Source organism: Lutra lutra, chromosome X, assembly GCF_902655055.1.
Source record: "Lutra lutra chromosome X, mLutLut1.2, whole genome shotgun sequence".
NCBI lineage: Eukaryota > Metazoa > Chordata > Mammalia > Carnivora > Mustelidae > Lutra > Lutra lutra.
Window position 1 is genome coordinate 14,037,138 of NC_062296.1, and position 19,792 is coordinate 14,056,929.

A 19,792-nucleotide genomic window follows, 5' to 3' on the forward strand; every position below is an offset into this window, starting at 1 on the left:
CTCCATGCTGAAGGCAGACAAAGGTAACAGCTTCTTCACACCTTCCCTTTTTATCCCTTATAATGTAAAGCTTTCATTTTTCTAATATACCAAGCAATCTGTCAAGTGTCTGAGGATCAGAATGCTTGACAACCCTTTTTATAGGGCAAAAGGAAAAATCAGTGGGTCTGAGTAGATACATATGAGAGAAATGAGACAGAGTGGTGGAGGAGGTTTCTCTCCAGTGGAAAAGGGTTGGCCAAATGGTTAATAAGCTGAAAGAGTAAAGCGAAGACCTCACATTCATTAGGAAACTTGGGATGAGTTGAATGATATAGAGAAGACAGTCTTTATTCTGTGGACAAGGTGCAAATGATTTAAAATATATAGATAAGGTCAGAGTAGAGAACATTTTAATTTTCTTTTGGACTCATCTGACAATCAGATGCTTTGGTTAAGGACTGCATCATTCTCCGTTTTTTACTCTTATGGGTTAAATTCTGATCCTACATCTATCTGACAAACTGATTTTTTCAAATGAGAATATTAAGCAAATTAATTGTGATCTAATGCCCAGCTATTATAGCTTCACATCACAAAAGAGGTAATCTGATTACCAAAAAAGCAGGAAGGATGTAATCCAGGACTAGATAGCACAGAACACAAAATGTTTTTAACAATCATATTAATTTGAGAAAAAAGTAATTTGGGAAAGTTGGAAAGGTGGAAACAGATATTGTTCATAGTCATGTGGGCACTTATTCTGACAGTATGGCCTTAACATATTTCGTGAACCCACTTTATTTTTGAGACCTCAGTATTTTGTGAACATTACCGTAAATGGAATAATACCAAACACTTGTCATTCTTCTAGACTGGCTCTGTAAGCCTCAAGTAAGAAATGTCTTAGGTGCAATAGGCATTGCTTTCACAGACACAGCTCTTCGGTTATGTATTCCAAATCCATTCTCCACTTCTTCCTTACTTACAGAACTCAGATTTTGTTTGGAGTGACAATTTAGCCTCTCTTATATTCAGAAGTGGCTATGTTACTCAGTTCTGGGAAACAAAATATAATCTAAAAGTCATGAGTCTTCTTAGAGACTAGATAATAGACAGAGCTCTGGCTAGAATTTGCTTACTGTGTGTGTCTACTGGGTCCATAAACCCACCCAATTGTCCTTTCCCTGGTCCCAAATGTATAATTGGATTGGCATGTATAATTGGATTGGAAGCCAAAACAATCCACACACTAGGTCCTTGGCATGCAGGGTAAAAGCTGTCCCTACCCCCGCCCCAGATGAAGAGATTAAATTCAAACCAATTATTACATCCTGGCAAAAGTTTGTACCACCAATAAGAATGTGAAGGATGCAGAGGTTGTAGTTACCATTACATCCGCATTTAATTCACCAGTCTGGTCCTTGTGGAAAAAGAATCGATCCTGGATGATGACCATAGATGGCCATAAACGAAGCAAGTGGTAGGTGAAATCACAACCACAGTGCCAGATATGCTTGTTAGAATGGATTAATATGAAAAAAAAGAATGGATTAATATGGTCTCAGGTACATGATACATGGCCACACTTTTGGCAAATTCTTTTCTATCCCAGTCAAAGAGGATCAAAAGCAGTTCACATTCTCAAGGGTGAAAATTAATATACATTTACAGTTTTGCCTTTATGTCATGTAACATCTCTGACTCTTTGATATAAGGTAGACTAAAGAGATCTAGACAGTCTGTACATCCTGCAGAATATCACATTGATCCTTAAATCAATGACTTCATGCTAATTAGGCCATAGCAGCATGAGATGGTTAGCATGACGGAGACCTTGACAAGACACATGCAGGCCACTCTAAGGGGTATGGGATAAATACTAAAACATTCAGGAATCTGCTGGATCGGTATAATTTTCAAGGGTCCAGCTATCAGGAGTGTGCTGGGACCTTGTCTTCAAGGGAAAAGACACACTTTTGCACTTGTTCTGTCTATCATGAAGAAGGAAGCCCTGTGTTTGGTAGGCCATCTTGGGTTCCTCAGGCAGTATATTTCACATATTACAATACTGCTCCAGCCCATATACCAGCTGAAAAGCAAAGCTATCAGGTTTGAATGGGGCACAGAGTAGGAAATATCTCTGCAGCAGGTCAAGGTGCAAGCAGCCCTGATCCTTGAGTCTTAAGGTTATGCAAATCACATGGTTTTATAGATATCGGTTGGGAGGGAGGGCTGTTATGTGGAGTTTGTGGAAAGCTTAGTGTGGGGAATTACAACATGAGCCTGTGGAGTTCTGGCTATACGTGGCGAGTTAAACACCTCTTGAAAAACAACTCTGGCAAAAACACTGGCAAAGACAGATTATGTGACCCTAAGAGACCAAGTGACCATATATCTGGTATTTTCCATTATGAGTTGGGTTCTGTCAGATCTATTGGTCACAAGATCTGCTGAGACCGGAAACAACCTATCGTAAAAGGGAAGTGCTGCTTCTGAGATCAAATGCAAGGAGAAACAGAGTACCAGCAAGCAGCATGATGGTAGCCCAGATCCCAGTGTCACCTACCACATTTGTACCATCACCTCTCCCTCAGCCATGCCTATAGCCATATTAGGAGCCCATATGAGCAACTGATGCTTGAATTTTGAAAAATATCTAGCTTCGTTTAAAGATGGGTCAGCTTGGTAGACGAGTGTAAACCAAAAAATGGAAGGCAGCTGCATTATAATCTCAGGGGTGACCAGGAAAGACAACAGTGAGGGGAAATTCTCCCAATGGGTGGAATTTCAGGCAGTACACCTCACTGTCCCTCTTTTGTGGAAGGAGAAGTGGTCAGACATTAGAATATATTATAGACTCATGAGCAGTGGCAAATGGCCTGTCTGGCTGGTAGGGACCCAAAAAGAAAAAGGACGGAAAGGTCTGGAAGAAGAACACTGGAGCAGAGCCATGTGAATAGACATATTTGAGTGGGCACAATGTGTGAAGGTCTTGGTTTCATATTTTAACATACACCAGGAAGTATCTATTATGAAACAGACACTGAACAATCAAAGTGATAAAATGAATTGATCAGCTGCTTTTGATCAGCTAGTTTTTGATGTCAGCCATCCCAAAACTGGCATGTGGACAGAGAAGCAGAAAATGAGGCTATACATGGACCTAACAGCATGGGCTTCCATTCATCAAGACTTATCTAGCTTCTGTTGGTGTCAGACGTCCACCTGGCCAGCAATAGAGGCCAACACTGAACTTCCAATATGGAACCGTTCCTTGAGGATATCATTTGGCCATGACTGTGGCAAACTGGTCCCCTTTCATCCTGGAAGGTCCAGTGGTTTATTCTCAGAACTAGATAGGTAAAAATTTGGCTTTTTTTGGTCTGTAGGACTTCAGCCAACACCATTATCTGGAGGCTCATAAAAGGATCCTTTAAAATGGGATCCCAAATATCATCAGAAAATGGTACCCCGAAAAGCCTACTTAGGAAAGGAGTATGGGAGTAGGGCCCAAACCTTGAGTTTCACTCGTTGCTTCCCATAAATCACCACAAATCACCAACCTGACAGAATGCTGGTAGGCCTACTGAAGACACAGATGGAGGGCCACCTTGAAGACAATACTCTGAAAGTATGGGGTCCCCTGTTCTAGGATGTGGCATATGAATAAAATCAAAGACTTATATATGGTTCTGTGACCCAACAGGATGAAAACGTGGTCTGGGAAATAATAGATACAAAAATAGGAGTGTCCCCACTAACTGGTACTCCCTGCTTCTTGTCCCTGAGAACTGTGGGCTCATCAGAATTAGAGTAGAGGTCCTTGTCACCAAAGGAAGCACACTTTTACCAGGGGATACATTAGAGGTAACACTGAATTACAAGCTACAACTAGCAGTAGAGCATGTGGGGCTCCTTGTGTTCTTGGGCCATGAGAGCCAAAAGGAGTCACCATCTTCACATAAGTCATAGACCCTATTCAATCAGCAGGAAGAGGTAGGATTGTTACACAGTGGCAACAGGATGAATCCTTATGGAATACAGGTGATCACCGCATGCCCATTGTAACTCTCAGTGTACAAGTGTAGCAGTCCCAGCTTGAGAAAAGTATGGTGACCGGGGCTCAGATCATTCAAGGATGCGGGTCAAGTTTACACCATCAGAGAAGCCACCAAGACCAATATGTGTGGTAGCTGGTAATGAGAGGAATCTAGATTGGATAATGGAGAAAACAAAATGCGTATCAGTTGCAATTCTGAGCTTAAGTGCAGTGGCAAGTGCTGTGATTGGCTCCACTGACTTCCTTTTTCAAGTTTCTCCTCAAGAAAAAAGCCCTGGATGGTTGCGGGAGTTTCTCCTCACTCACGTGAAGTAGGTCCCAGTGGCAGACGGGTAGACTCCAGTTGACACAGAGATGATCAGCCTAAGTCCTCCTTCAAGGGAGGACTTACTTCCCAGCTGCTGGGAGTACAGTAGACAGACAGGCCCCAGCTGCCAGCCCCTCCTGGGCCTGCTTCATCTGAGCCACCTCACCCATGATGATGCTTATCTCTGGGGACCCACACCTGATGACTGAACAGGGTGAGCATATGAGAGCCTGGCCATTGTAGGCCAACTGGAGGTACCCCTGTCAGGCGGCATTCACTCCAGAGCTCCACCTCTAGGGTTGGCTGAGGCTTTGCTGGACCTGCTGTTCAGCTCTTCCCTCTGCACAATCCCTCTTCCTCCCCTTTCCTTCCTAAAGTGCTAAGCCTAAAACACATCACAAATTCTGTCCCAAAGTAGGCTTCTGGAGAGCTGTTCTAAGGGTTTGTGTGTGTGCATGTGAGTGCATGTATGTACAGATCTCACCTCTTTCCGCTGCCCAGATGAATACCTTCTCACAGACCAAAGCCAGGTGAGAGAGTGGAAACCGGAACCACACTGATGCAGTGCTTGCTATGATGAGGGTTTTAGTGCCACTTGCTTCCTACCTCACGTGTTTTGGAATTGCTGTTCGTATTTACTTGTGAGGGGCAATACTGAAAAACACAATGTGGGCAGACCAAGAATTTGGCCTCCCTGGTCTCCTTACCTTCACCTCCATTGCTGACTTGGCTTCATAACTTGATTGGGTGGCAGTGGGAGGGTGGCAAGAGGCAAATTGACAAGGTACTTCCCTACTCCTCATTAAATGGCTCATAAGGAAAAAGAAGTTCGTGGATTCCTCAAGTATGGGGTCTTAGGTTTGTGTTGCTAGTCCTTAATGCTATCCATAAAATTTATTTCCTAAAATAGCTTTGTTTCAGCATTGCTGAAAATACATGCACATATCCAGGGGCTATAAAAAGCTACAGCTGAAATACTTTAACTGCTTCAATGAGCCAGAGATCTAACTTATTTCCCACCCCAAGCCTAGCTAATTGATTAAATTCATACCCACATTTATATATTTGGTGTTTACAAATATAAGCAGCACTGCATCCACAAACTGGGTGTCTCTGAATGCAGCATACAAACCTCTGGGGAAAAACTACCTATAATCCTCGTCAAGGCTTTAATTCTGACTAAGAGAAACTATGAGAGAGATTTTTACTGTGTGTGTGTGTGTGTGTTTATTGGATTCTTATGTCCTAGAAGGTAAGCTGAGAGTCTCTTCCCCCTTATTTGCTATGGTGTATCACAGATGGGCACACATTCCCCAAACACCACACGAAAGGATAATAGAAAGGAGCGTTTCTCAGACCCCTTGCAAGGGCCACATAGCAGTAGTGCCATCTCATATGTGCATCTGGAATAGCATGTTCTACTTCCTACATAGGTGCAGCTCACAGGATGTTTGTGTTCTTACATAGTCATTTGGACATTATGTATAGGATAGTGGTTAAAAGAGCAAACTTCGGAGTCAGACATATGTGGATTCCAGTCATGGCTCATCACTCACTAACTATGTGACTTTGGGCAGACTACTTAACTTCTGAGACTCAGTTTCCTCATCTGTACAATGGGAATTCTACTAGTATCTACCTCACTAGTCGTTGAGGAGATAAATCAGTGCAGTGGCTTGTGGTCTTTACCCAAGCCAGAGCCTATGTACTTATTTATTTTCTTGCTTATCCTGCTCTGACTGAATTTCCTCTATGTGGAGGCACCGTACTAGGCACTGGGAAAACAGATAAATGAATGAAATACAAGATCCTGTCCTTCAACATGCTCATGTTCTTTTTTTTTTTTAAGATTTTATTTATTTATTTAACAGAGACACAGCAAGAGAGGGAACGCAAGCAGGGGGAGTGGGAGGAGAAGCAGGGTTCCCACAGAGCGGGGAGCCCGATGTGGGACTCGATCCCAAGACCCTGGGATCATGACCCGAGCTGAAGGCAGACTCTTAATGACTGAGCCACCCGGGCTCCCCAACATGCTCATGTTCTAAAGAAGAAAACAAACGTGCAAATAGGTATGCTAATTACCGCAATGGTAAGTACAACAGGTGCTATATGGAATGCTCTAGCAGCACAGATAAAAGGCATCTCTTGCAGATTAGCTGTTGAGAGGAGGATTCATGAAGGCTATAGATACGTTAAGTTTTTAAAAATAAACAGGGAGTGGGGCACTTGGATGGCTCAGTGGGTTAAGCCTCTCCCTTCAGCTCAGGTCATGATCTCGGGGTCCTGGGATCGAGCCTCACATCAGGCTCTCTGCTGGGTGGGGAGCCTACTTCTCTCTCTCTGCCTGCCTCTCTGCCTACTTGTGATCTCTCTCTCTCTGTCAAATAAATAAATAAAATCTTAAAAAAAATAAATAAACAGGGAGTAATTAGATGAAGAAAGGCTTCTATTGAGAGTTCCAGACAGAACTCATAGAAAAATACAAAAAGCAAGAATAGAGACCATCAAACAGTTCATCAAGGGAAGGGATGAGATATGAAGCAGAGGAAAAGAGTAAGGGCTGGATAATCTAGAACTTCAGTAGCCAGATGAAGGACTTTATTCTAAGGCACTAATGAGATTTTGAGGAGTTTTTAGTAGGTGACTGATGAGCTCTGTCCATCAGTGGTCTTCAAAGTATGATCCAAAGTCTGACAGCAAAAGCATCACCTGGGAGCTTTTAGAAGTGCAAGTTCCCAAGTTCTCTCAACCTGAGACCTGCTGATATGGAGCCTGTGGGAGTAGGCCCAGCAATCAGTGTTTTAACAAGCCCTCCAGGCAATTCTGCTGCATACTCAAGTTTGAGAACCATTGATTTATAGCACTAGCTGCAAGAGAACAAAATGGGTTGTCAGATGTGGGAGGGGACAAGACTGAATATGGGGAAAACAGTTAAGAAGTTTTTTGATAACTCGGTTCCAAGATGATGTGGGCCCTGAAGATTCCACTCCTAAAAAGCGGGTCATTCATTACCAATCTTGCATTTTTTTAAAAGAATCAGTTCCTGAACAACATGTGTTGTTGAGGATATGGAGAAAAAGGAACACTGGTGCACTGTTGGTAGGAATGTAAACTGGTGCAGCCACCATGGAAAACAGCAGGGAGTTTCCTCAAAAAGATAAAAATAGAACTACCCTATGGTCTAGCAATTGTACTACTGGGTGTTTACCCAAAGGATACAAAAACACTCATTCAAAGGGATACATGCACTTCTATGTTTATAACGGCCTTATTTACAATAGACAAGATATGGAAGCAACCCAAGTGCCCATCAATTGATGAATGGATAAGGAGGATGTGGTACATGTACACAATGAAATATTATTCAGCCGTAAAAAAGAATGAAATCTTGCCATTTGTAACAACATGGATGAATCTAGAGGGTATAGGCTAAATGAAATAAGTGAGTCAGAGAAAGACAAATACCATATGATTTCATTCATATGTGGAAACAAAACAAACGAGCAAAGGGGAGAGAGAGAGTAAGAGAGAATGACAGGGATAGAGAAAGAAATCAAGAAATAGTCTTTTAACTCTAGAGAATCAACTGAGGGTTATCAGAGTGGGGAGGGGGATGGGGGAAATAGGTGATGGGGATTAGGGAGGGCACTTGTGATGTAGGGAAGGGTTCAGTCACTATATGGTACTCCCGAAACTTATATAACAGTGTATGTTAACTAACTGGAATTTTAAAAAGAAACTTAATAAAAGAGAATCAGTTCCTGGAACTTTTACTGGCTCCAACCCCACTTCCTGACTGTTTTTTTTTTTTATAAATTTTTCCTGAAACTTCATAACTACTGCTGAAAAGAACACACACTAGACTGAATCCTATAGGCCTAGTATTTTTGAAAACCCTTAGCATGATATAAAGGGCTCACAGTCCAGCCTCATCACCCACTACTCTTTGCAAACTCTTATGATGCTTTACCTTTGCAATGGCTCTTCCCTCTGCTTGAATGCTGTAATAGTGTGCTTGGGCTGTCATAAAAAAATCATAGACTGGGTGGCTTGAACAATAAAAATGTATTTCCCACAGTTTTTGGAAGCCGTAAGTTTGAGATCATGGTGCCAGCATGGTTGGGTTCTGGTAAGGAATCTCTTCTTGTGGGAGAGTGTGCTGGTGACTCTTCCTCTTCTTATTAGGGTACCAGTTCTATTGGATCAGGGCTCCATCCTTATGACCTTATTTAACCTTCATCACCTCCTTAAAGACCCTATTTTCAATATAGTCCCATGAAGGGTTAGCGCTTCAACACATGAATTTGGGGGGAACCTAATTTAGTTCATAGCAAATGCCATTCCTCCACTTCTCAATTGGCAAACTTCTAACACCCTTCTTCAAAATTCAGCATGCATCTCTTTTTGTGTACTGTACCTTGGTTTCATGCTCTTGATGGTAGGAAAGGATTAGTCTTCAGCTCTGTGGGAAGTATTGCTAATGAAAACAACTGATCCCTTAAGACAATGATGTATGGACAAGTTCCTGGTATTGTAAAATTCTTCATAAAAGACCTTTATTGAATCTTGAAAACCTGTTTCTTAAAATAGATTGCTCAGTGCCCCTATTTTAAATAAAAGAAGAATCCCAAGAGAGGTTGGAAACTGACAAGGAACTTTAATTCATAGTGAAAATTTAAGGTATACTCAAGAGTGAGCTCTAATGTAAACCACAGACTCCGGGTGATAATGATGTGTCAATGCAGGTTCATCAGTTATAACAAATGTACTGTACCACGCTGGTGCAAGATGTAGGAGGGAGGTTGTACATATGTGGGGGCAAGGGTATATGGAAACTAGCTGTCTTTACCACTTAATTTTGCTGTGAATCTAAAAGTTCCCCATAAAATAAAGTTAATTAATAAAAATTCAAGTACACAAGCTAAAAAATTTAAGAACTTTAGGTTCTCTAGGAAACTTGTAATTGAAAAAGAACATGGGTCTAAGAAAGGAATCAGCTACTGACATCTTACCTAGCCACTTTTTGGAAAGTGGTACATGGCTTTGATGCCAAAGAGACTGATAAACTGGTCTGAGTGCTCCAGACATGTTGCTAAAGGTCATATGAAGAAAGGTTCTGTGGTTGAAGAAGTATGGAAACACTGGGCTTAAACAAATCAGATTTCCTATAGTACTCTTCTCAGAGCTCTCAATATAAGAGAATGCATGGTAAATGCCCAGAAGCATTTGAGTCCCAGAACACAGTTTTGGAACCACAGCTGAGGTTATGGGGAATCACTGGAGAGTACTCCTAGGATAGTAACATGATCAAAATTGGAAATTTAGAAAGATCACTCTGGGAACAGTGGAAAGGAAGAGTTCTAGGTGATTCAAAAATAGAGGGACCACCTAAGGGGCTATTGTGAGAGTCTGGATGAGAAAAGATGACGGCCTCCTCAGGGCAAGAGTGTAGTTGGAAAAGCTGACCTGTTCAACTATGGAACTGAATCCAACACAGGGCCTTCATGGAGCACATGTAGGTTTGGTTACTCAGTATATTTGCTATAACATAGTCCCTAAAGGGAACTTTACAGGTGGTTTCAGGGATTGTGCTGTGTGTATTAAAATGGGTATTTGTGTGTGGCATGAGCTGGCATAATTATGCTCTGAACCATCTTCACATAGAAGTGCGTGGGGTGCTTAGGTCCTGTTGTCCACTTCTATAAGCTATGCTTATTGTGTTTCTATGGTAACAACGCCTCTGCAGCTGCTGCTATTTCAATGAAATTGATTGAGACACCACATTGCAATTGCAGGGCTCCTGAAAGCTGTCCTACACTTGTTTCATAAAGGTGATTGCTGCTCCTTTAGCATCCATTCTGGCTGTGAGCAAAAAAAATCCGAGGGTAACAGTTTCTTAATAAAAGCAAGTTACTTGGTTTCCTAAGGAGCTTTGGAAGAGCCTGGCTTCCTGTCAATTGTCTTATTATCTTCAAATAGTCACTCCTGCAAATATTTTTAACATGAGTTATTTGGTATCAGGTTCTTACTGAGCTGGACTCTGCTCAAAAGTTATGTCCTCTTGCACTGCCTTTCCTGGCCTCATGGATTCCTTTATGATCAAACTGATTTTTTAGAAAGCTACAGAATGGGACTTACATACAACCAACTACTCTTTATACTTGATAGTGTCTCTGAAAGGCCCAGGCCAAATTGGGCACTACCACAGCCTCATCCCACATGGCCCAGAGTAAGATACCTGAAAACTTCAACCAATAAGAATAACAATACCGATAGCAACATTAAAGACAGTGCACTACAGTGGCAAATGAGTTGGACAAGGTGTCAAGAGATGGGTGCTCTTCCTTTCTCCTTGATGAACTCACTGTATCACCTTGGATTTTCTTCCCTCTGAGTATACTTCTCCTTCTGCAAAATGGGTGTGCCAATGTCTGTAATACTTGTCTTGCTAGAATATTTTGAAATAATATCGAATATGTTTTTATATTCGCAGAGCACTTTCACAGTCATTACCTCATTCATTCATGTGCTCATTTTCTCAACAGATACCACTGAGAACCTACCATGTGCATGGCTTTCTGCCACGTTCTGGGGATACGGTGAGTGGGTCCTGCCCTCAGGAAACTGCTACACCAGTGGAAGACATAGATAAGTAAAAGAAACTGAAGCACAGTGTAACATATGCAACAAATGCCATGAGAGGCACAAGTGTAAGATGCTGTAAAATCCTTGTAATAGTTCTGAAAGACAAGCAGAGAAGCAGTGATCATCCCAATTTTACAGATGAGAAAACAGGTTCAACAAATAATGGGATCTGTCCAAGGTCACAGAGGTGGTTAATGGTATCCTGATAACTTAAACCTAGTTCCCCTGATTTTGCGGTGTAATGCTCTTTCCAGTGCAGAACCCTATGTCAAGAGTTTTCCAAAAACAATCAAAGGGAATTCTGTTTACTGACAGTGCATAGCCAGTGGAGAACACGGTCTTGACATGTCAACAGTTCTAGAGTAGGACTTACAAAAGAACTGGTTGGAGTATAAGCATGAATAGAAGATATGTCTACACTTGAAATCAATTGCAGAATCACATGATAAAGTATCACATTGTATAGAGACTTGGTGATCTCTTGGGACTGTAGCACCATAAATCCCGAACAAAATAAATGAACTGGCATGATTCCTACCCCGCTGGGGGATGAGGAGACTTTAGAGCAAAGGCTATAAGGTTATTGACCTAATCAAAGGGACATATTTTTGACTTGACTTATTTTACATTCATATGTATTTTAGGGGAGTAATAAGCAAAAGGAAAATTGTAGGAACAAAAAAAAGGAGGAAAGAGGAGAAAGAAAGTAGAAAAGGGGAGGCCTTGGCAAAGTCAAGGAAGATATTTGTTCCTGGGGGAAAGAATGACTCTGGAATGAGTGGGACTTTGGACAATAAGTCACTGGTAATTGTGGCTGAGAAGGTTTAAAGGAGATAGGCAGGGGACAGAGGTGTCCCGAGATATTCCTGAACCAGGGAGGGAGGCCCAATTACAACTGGTGAAAAGGAATGTATACTATGGTTCTCCTTTGTCTGTAGCCCAAGCCCGTTCACAATTTTGTCACTTCCTTCATCATCATCATCATCATCAAACTAATATTTTAGGGCACTTGTAATTTACAAAGCATTTTCAAATGATAGTTTTCATATAATGCCTCAGTTCTATCAGGTAGATATTGGCCTTTACTATAATGCAGTTGAAGAAACTGAGTCTCAGAGAGGTCACAGAACTTGCCCAAGGTCACTCAGCCAGTAAGTGTAGGATTCCAGTGCAGATTGACTCCCGGTCTCATTAACAATTCTGAGATCATGGCAGATCCTAAATGTGTGACATTTTGATTGGCATCTTCCCAAGGAAATTTTAGGGACTTGCTTTCATTTCATTAGCAACAGATTTTCAAGTCATCTCTTAGGGTTGGTTGCTTCTGAAAAGATTTCCACAGATGGCTAACCCCATCTATTCCGTTTTCAATTCTTATTATCCCAGTCAGAGTGACACTGCCTGACCTTGTCCCCCAATTCTGGGGACTCATCTTATAAGGCATTTTGTAGCCTTCTGTCCCTGACTAACTTGCCTTCCGAATACAAGGTAGTGAAATTATTTTAATGATGAGTCTCGAGGATGCCCTCTGTTTCACCTTTTGTTACATGCTGTTTTCATTAATGATGCAGCAAGCCTGATGCTTGGAAAAACACAATTTAAGCTCTGTAATCTCTTTCTTGCCCCACTGGCCACACTGAATAATTTCCAGCTCTTCTTTTTATGGTTTCTTCTCCGATATTTAGATACAAATATCCTGTCATTTACCAACTTTCTTCTCAGCTGCACAGATCAAACCACAGTAGTGGAGGCAGGATTGATGGCAGGGAGCTCGTGTCCTAAAAATGGCCAGTTAGGTCCTGATTATAGGAGTCATATCTTGTATCACATTGAGGTCAGGCCATATAACTTTTATAGGTGCTTATGATATGTTTTTATTATTTATTGTCAGCTTATGGGATCTTCAGTGCTGTGCTAGCCATAGTCTGAACTAAAGACTTGTTCCCAAAGATTCTTCTCCATCAGCCTGACTGGGCAGAGGACTGGACGTAGAGGAAGCTGAAATATTAGAGCCCTGTGATTTTACGTGCATACTACTCAGAAGTCAAGCAACAATCCAGATTCATCATTGAATCAGGGCTTCCAGGTAATGATAAATTCCTTTGGGGGCGATTTTTCTTCTTGGGATTCTGGCTGGTGAGGAGTGCATTTCCCCCCATCTCTTCTTTTACTAAAAAAAAAAAAGGATCTTTTAACACTTGATCAGGAAACAACATGGCTACCTAAGGATAAACACAAGAGACTTCATTCCATTGTACTAGAACAAGCTGTGGGAACATGGTGTATTGTCAAAAGAGCCACAGGATGGTCTGGAGAGAGGGTAATAAAAGCAAGCAGGAGGTTGATTTTAGAGGCTTTTGGCTGCCGGTAACAATTTGGAATTTTTTTGGAGTCATTTTGAAGAGAGCTATAAGCATGATCAGAGACTAGAAAGAAAGGTTGCAGGCCAGGGAGCTTGAGGAATATATGAAGGAAGGTTTGCTAGTTATTTCTACATTTGGGATGGAGTAGAGCTGCACAAGGTATTTATTGTGGACTAGATAAGAATGTGAAATCACAGTAGGAAGCACTTGGGGAACATGTGCAGAGCCTCTGGGACACATTCATGAGAATTGTCATCCTTGAGCACCTACTATGAGTCAAACACTCCATTAGGAGCTTTATATCCATGATCTCGTTATAACCACTGCTCAGACTGGCACTTCTGTCATCACCATTCTACAAATGAAGAAACTGTGGCTTGGGGAAGTAGGTGATTTGCTCAAGATTATATCCAGCAAGCAAAAGGTTAAGAAGATTCCAACTCCACTCTGACTGACTCATCTACTCTGCTACTGTTATAGAAAGGTTTTCACACTGCACCAAAGATCATTGGTTATCTTCCTCTTCTGGACACTGAAAGGCTAGAGTAGCTGTGGGTTGGCCTAAGTACAGCTTCTTGCTCTTTAATATCTGGGCAGACATCAAGAACACCATAACCCAGTTTCATACAGCTTTGCCTTCAAGAGCTTTAAGCTTTCTGTCAGAAATCCTGGATCAATGGTCCTCACCAAAGACAAAAATGGACGAGAATGAGAGGTTTTCTAAAATTTTACGACCTGATGGCTTTTCCTCCCAGAATAATGTAAATTGAAAATGAAAATAAATATCAGAAATGCTGAGATATAAGGGATATTACCTCAAAGTGTTAAGTTGCCTGGCCAAACATTCTGACTGGCTGAATAGCCTTACTTTAAAATCTATACCACTCTCCTGGTCCTGTCTGGAGTGCCAATGACAACTGCCCAGTCAGAAGGAGCTTGCAAGAGCCCTGTGTTCATGGAAGCTACACAGACTGCTCCCAAGTGCTATGCACTAAGCACATATTGAACCTGAAAGGCCATGATTGCAAGAGCACTTTAATTATTTCAGACATTCTATCTCTGCTCACCCATTCAACAAAACTGCATCTGTTATTTGCAGCAATTCTATTCACAAATTGGTCAGCGATTGTGTTAGATGATATCCAATTAAACATGAGGAACTCTATAAACAATGTGGATCCAAGTTCCCTGTGGCTTCATATGGACTTGTGTGGGACTGAAATGATAGGTTCTTTCATTAGTTAGAAAATCTTCCATTCCCATTTCACTGCTCTTCTAAGGCACTCAACAAGCTTTTATCAAGGACCTACCATGTGTCTGGCACTGTATCTAGCACTAGGGACACAAAGATAAATAAGACAATATTTCTGTCTTCAAGGACTTATGGTGTAATTGGATGAGATGAACACATACCCAGGCAAATGTAATAAAGATGTTACAGATGATGTTAAAATAATGCAACAACCAAACTAAAATAGCTCCTATGTCTAACATATGAACATTTGAGCAACAAAATAAATTGTAATAGTATTGGATTATAACCCGAAGTATAAAACAAATACCCATCAGACCACGTGGATACAATAAATGTTTGAATAAATAAATGGGGAGAAATCACAAATCTTCCTTACAGAAGAATTCCAATAAAAATGTAAAAGGAATGGGAGATAGAAGATTGCTATTAGAACACTCTAGCAAACCATGCTGCAGGCAAGATATGATGGATGCTAAAGTTAGTAGGTAAAATGGGTTATCTGCATAGTGTCAAAGTATCTCCCCAAATATTTAATAGTTACTGTGGTGGTTTTAACAAATGTCCACAAATTATTTGATGCTCCTACCTCCAGGAAGAGTAACTTCATTTCTCCCTTCCTGAGTGTGGGATGGACTTAGTGACTCACTGCTTATGAATAGGATATGGAAAGGGAAAGATAATAACTTTACAGTGGAGAAACATGACATTTTGAAAAATATCTGACCAGTACTCTTCACAAGTGTCAAGGTTATAAAAAACATGGAAGTGTCATAGATTGGAGGAAGCTAAGCAAACATGACAGCTAAATGTAACGTGGGATCTCAGACTGGATCTTGGAACAGAAAACGAGTATGGGTGGATAAACTGGTGTGATCTGAATTTCTCTGTGGTTGAGTTTATAGTATTGTAACAATGTAAATTTCTTAGTTTGGGTGAATGTACTGTGACTTTGTAAGATGTTAACAGAGGAAGCTGACCTAAGGGTTTATGGGAACTACTATCTTTGCAACTCTTTTGTAAATATAAAAGCATTTCAAAATAAAAAGCTTTAGGGGTGCCTGGGTGGCTCAGTGGTTAAGCCTCTGCCTTCAGCTCAGGTCATGATCTCAAAGTCCTGGGATTGAGCCCTGCATCAGGCTCTCTGCTCAACGGGGAGCCTGCTTCTCCTTTCTCTCTGTCTGTCTCTCTGCCTGTTTATGATCGTTCTTTTTGTCAAATAGATAAATAAAATCTTAAAAAAAATAAAAAGCTTTAATATGTCACAGGTGTATGAAAATAAGACCAGGCTTTAAGTATTACTGGAGGGTTTTCAAGAGGAGGTAGGACTTAAATCTTGAAAGAACAGTAGATGTTTGCTAGATAGACAAAAAAAGGAAGGCTACTCCAGAAAGGACACTCTAGGTACAGTGAGTCCTTTGGGAAATCTGTAGAGGTATAAATTAGCTAACTAGTTTGGAGAAACAAACTAGCTGTAGGATTTGGAATTTGCATTTCTTAGAGACACATTGTCCTAGATTTCCAACTCTAACTAAAAGTATTCTCTCTTCCAAGATGAGACTGCATGGAGGCATGCATGTTGAACTTCTTGGCTAGTTTCATTTTCTCTTCTGGGTATTTTCTTCCTCTACCTGTGTTTGCTCACTGATAGCGAGCTGTCATTCTGGCAAGCAGAGATACTGTACACGTACGAGAAGTTAAAATGGAAAGAGCTAGCAATGAAGCATTATTTATAATTTGAATAGGGTTTGTTGAATGTAATAGCCAAGTTGTTAAGCCAGCTCCTAATGCCTTCAAACAATTGTAAAAAGCTCCTCAACTAGAATGGTGTGTTTGTTAGACTGATGTTGCAAGGATAATAATGGGATTGGGGATACAGTGGGGAAAGATACATGATGAGAATAGAGCCTAAAGCAAACGAAATGTTCCAGGATATCCCATCCTTGTGGCCTACTCCCCTCGGCCCTCTACCTCCCGCCCCACCCCCTGTTTTTCTTTCCCTAGCATATCTAATGAGTTGTTGGCAGGGAACATAAATGTCAGCTAAAGAACAGAACCATATTCTCTAGAAGTCGAGACAGTAGAATATTTATTTCCAGAGGCTAAATGGAAAATAAGACATAGCCTCCTGAGATGCTGAGCGACAGAGCTAAATCAGAGATGGTACCCTCTCCTGTTACAACCCTCAAGTGGCTTTTGAGGCAGGACAACCATTCATCATTCCAGGGAGATTTTAGGCACCGCTCTTGAAGGATAGCTTATATCCTACTCTGCTTAAAGAAGTATGAGTGGACAAAAACATGATTGTTGCAGTACAGAGGAAAGAGATAAGGCTCAAGGCCTCAGGGAGAGTAAAGAAGAACTGGAGGTTCCATGGTCCTGACTACCTCTACGACACCACTTTCTACTCATCTAACTAGTTCAGGTCTCCTTTCTTCTGAAGGTACATAATCAGTATAGAGAACCCAGAACTAGAGGCAGAACTGGAGACATGCCATTCCAACAGGAGAAGCCAATGTTAAGGAAGAACAGTGAACTAGAAAAAGAAGACAAGCAGGCAGATTCAGTCATTCTCTGAAAGGAGTGTTACTGGGCATAAACAAATATTATTTAACAAAAGGTCTCCTGGGATACAGCAGTCTGGTTGTGAAGTCTGGATGTGAATACAGAAGTCTGGATGTGAATAGGGTTAACCAGTAGAGGAAGGATGAAGTCAGCCTTCTTTGCGGCAGAGGTGGCCTGGTCCTGCCTAGACCTCATACCCACTTCTAATAGCTTTGCGCTAGCAGACTGCCTTTAGACTTGAACTGTGACACCAACTCTTCCCTGGGTCTCCAGCCTGAGGGTGTGCCCTAAAGATGTGAACCTCCCAGACTCTACAACTTGCATGAGCCAGTTCCTAAACATCTCTTTCTCTCTCTCCCTCTCTGCGCCCCAGTGTAGACACACAAACACACACACACACACACACACACACACACACACACACTATTAATTCTGTTTTTCTCAGAATCTTCACAATCCTCACTAATACAGCAACCCAAACATACTTTGTTATTAGACTTGGCACTTCCTTTTCTGAGTACTAGGAATGCTGTTTCCACCCCCTGCCCTTGTTCCCATTGGCTTACTATAGGATTATGATATGTTACCTTCTCTGTGACAACCTTCTTTATTCTCCCCTCACCACAGACTTTGAGATAGGAGCTCACACTCTTTGTACTTCCAGAGCACTCTGGGCTTACCCCTACCAAAACCCTTACCGTAGTCCATTATTCTAATAGGCTTTCCCACTAAATTGTGAGACCCATAAGGGCAGCAACCGTGTCTTACAGTACTCCAGCAGCTAGTATAGAGGTTGGCACAGAGTAGACATTGAGGACTATTTGTTGAATCCATTCATCTATTTCGTAATTATTTGTGGTATACCTATTGTGATACCATGAGTGGGGCATGGGATGCCCAGATATTTGGTCAAACATTGTTCTGGGTGTGTCTGTAAGGGTATTTATGGGTGAGATTAGCATTTGAATGAGTCAACTGAGTAAGGCAGATTGGCCTCCATTATGTGGGTGGGTCTTATTTAATTAGTTGAAAGCCTGATTAGAACAAAAAATCCCTGACCCTCTCCTGAGTAAAAAGGAACTCCTCCTGCCTGACTGCAGAGCTGGGACATCAGTCTTTTTCTGCCTTTGGACTTGACTGAAACATTAATTATTCTTGGGTATTGAGCCATGGGTTTTTGGATTGGAACTTACACCGTCAGCTCTCCTGGTTCTTGCGCTTTCAGACGTGGACGGGAACTGTGTCATCAGCCCTCCTGGGCCTCCAGCTTGTTGACAGCACATCTTAGGGCTTGTCAGCCTCCATAATTGTGTAAGCCAATTTCTTATAATAAATCTCTTTATATATATATACACATATGTGTGTGTGTATATATATATATATATTTACTCACATACGTATGTATTTACAATAAATCTTATATGTATATATGTATACACACACATACATACATACATAATAAAATACATAAAATTTCCCACTGGTTCTATTTATCTAGAGAGTCCTAGCTAATACACCTACTAAATGCCATGACTTGTGCCAGATCCTATAGAGATTAAGATGAATTAGACCATGTGTGTAAGTATAAAATACTTTACTGTTATTAATACCATCATCATCTGGATGAGTTATAACCCTTGTGTCAAAGAGCTCTCAACTTAGAAGGTGACACAGACTGTTAAAACCTTTTGGCCATCCAGCTGTGTGCACTTGTTAAGTTTTGTCTTGCTTTTATGAGGAGGAGGGTACTTACATTAAGGCAACAAGCCAAGAGCTGTTTTTTGAGTGGCATGGAAGGGTTATACCATGCTAGTTATTATCTACTCTTCTCAGACCCTTTTATCGTTCACCATGCTTAAGGTATCCAGGCAGGGCTAAGCAGTCTGGGTCACGAAGCAGGTAAAAGTCAACTGATGCAGTCATAAATACAGTCTGCTTAGGCCTCAAGGCCATTCTCACATATTGTTTCAGGACAGAACAAAATGAAATTGCATATATGCTTTGGTCTGGCATAGGCTTTGAGATGGTCTTTGGGATTTTTGGAAAATTGAAAGAGGTATATGTATTTGCATAGCCTGCTTTACTAGTAGAATTGACACTGTTGCAGCAAATTCTGGAAATCAAGGGCTGAGCTTTTGAACATCAGTGACCCAAATCATCTTTTGATATAGTCCCATGACGCCAGCTGATAGACCACTAAAGACTGTCTCTAGTATGTTAACTACTTGATCCTTGGTACACAGAAAGGAAAGTTGGGAGGAAAAATGGCATAAAGGATGGTAGCAGATTGTATTTTCCAAGATATTCCAGCATCAAGATATTTACCCCATTCCACATGATCTTCTTACAATGTGACTGACACTCTTCCCACTAAGAGGGTTTCCTTCTGAATATCGGTGGGGATTTGTTACTGCCACGACCAACAGACTATGGCAGAAGTGATGATATGTTACTTCTTTGGTAAGACTATAAAAACAGTATAATTTTTTACTCTTTCTCTCTCTGTTATCCCTCCCTCTGCCTATATAACTCTTGCTACCTCTGGCTGGCTGGCTCGCTGGCTGGCTATCTCTCTGGAGTTCAGCCGCCATGTTATGAGGAAACCCAGGCTACCTGGT

General features: G+C 41.3%; 1 protein-coding gene and 1 long non-coding RNA gene across 5 annotated transcripts in view; one reads left to right on the plus strand and one right to left on the minus strand.

Moving 5' to 3' along the window:
* LOC125092199 (uncharacterized) overlaps positions 1–19,792 on the plus strand; it is a 209,607-nt gene that overhangs the window by 185,067 nt on the left and 4,748 nt on the right. For 2 of the 3 annotated variants that reach the window (XR_007124843.1, XR_007124842.1), the window contains exons 3-4: positions 10,895–10,948; positions 12,886–13,080. This is a non-coding gene — a long non-coding RNA (uncharacterized LOC125092199). Of the gene's footprint in view, positions 1–10,894; positions 10,949–12,885; positions 13,159–19,792 lie in introns of those variants that run through there. The other variant, XR_007124841.1, reaches the window with a different exon arrangement.
* LOC125092198 (putative MAGE domain-containing protein MAGEA13P) overlaps positions 1–19,792 on the minus strand; it is a 420,768-nt gene that overhangs the window by 116,584 nt on the left and 284,392 nt on the right. The gene's annotated exons all lie outside the window — the stretch shown is intronic.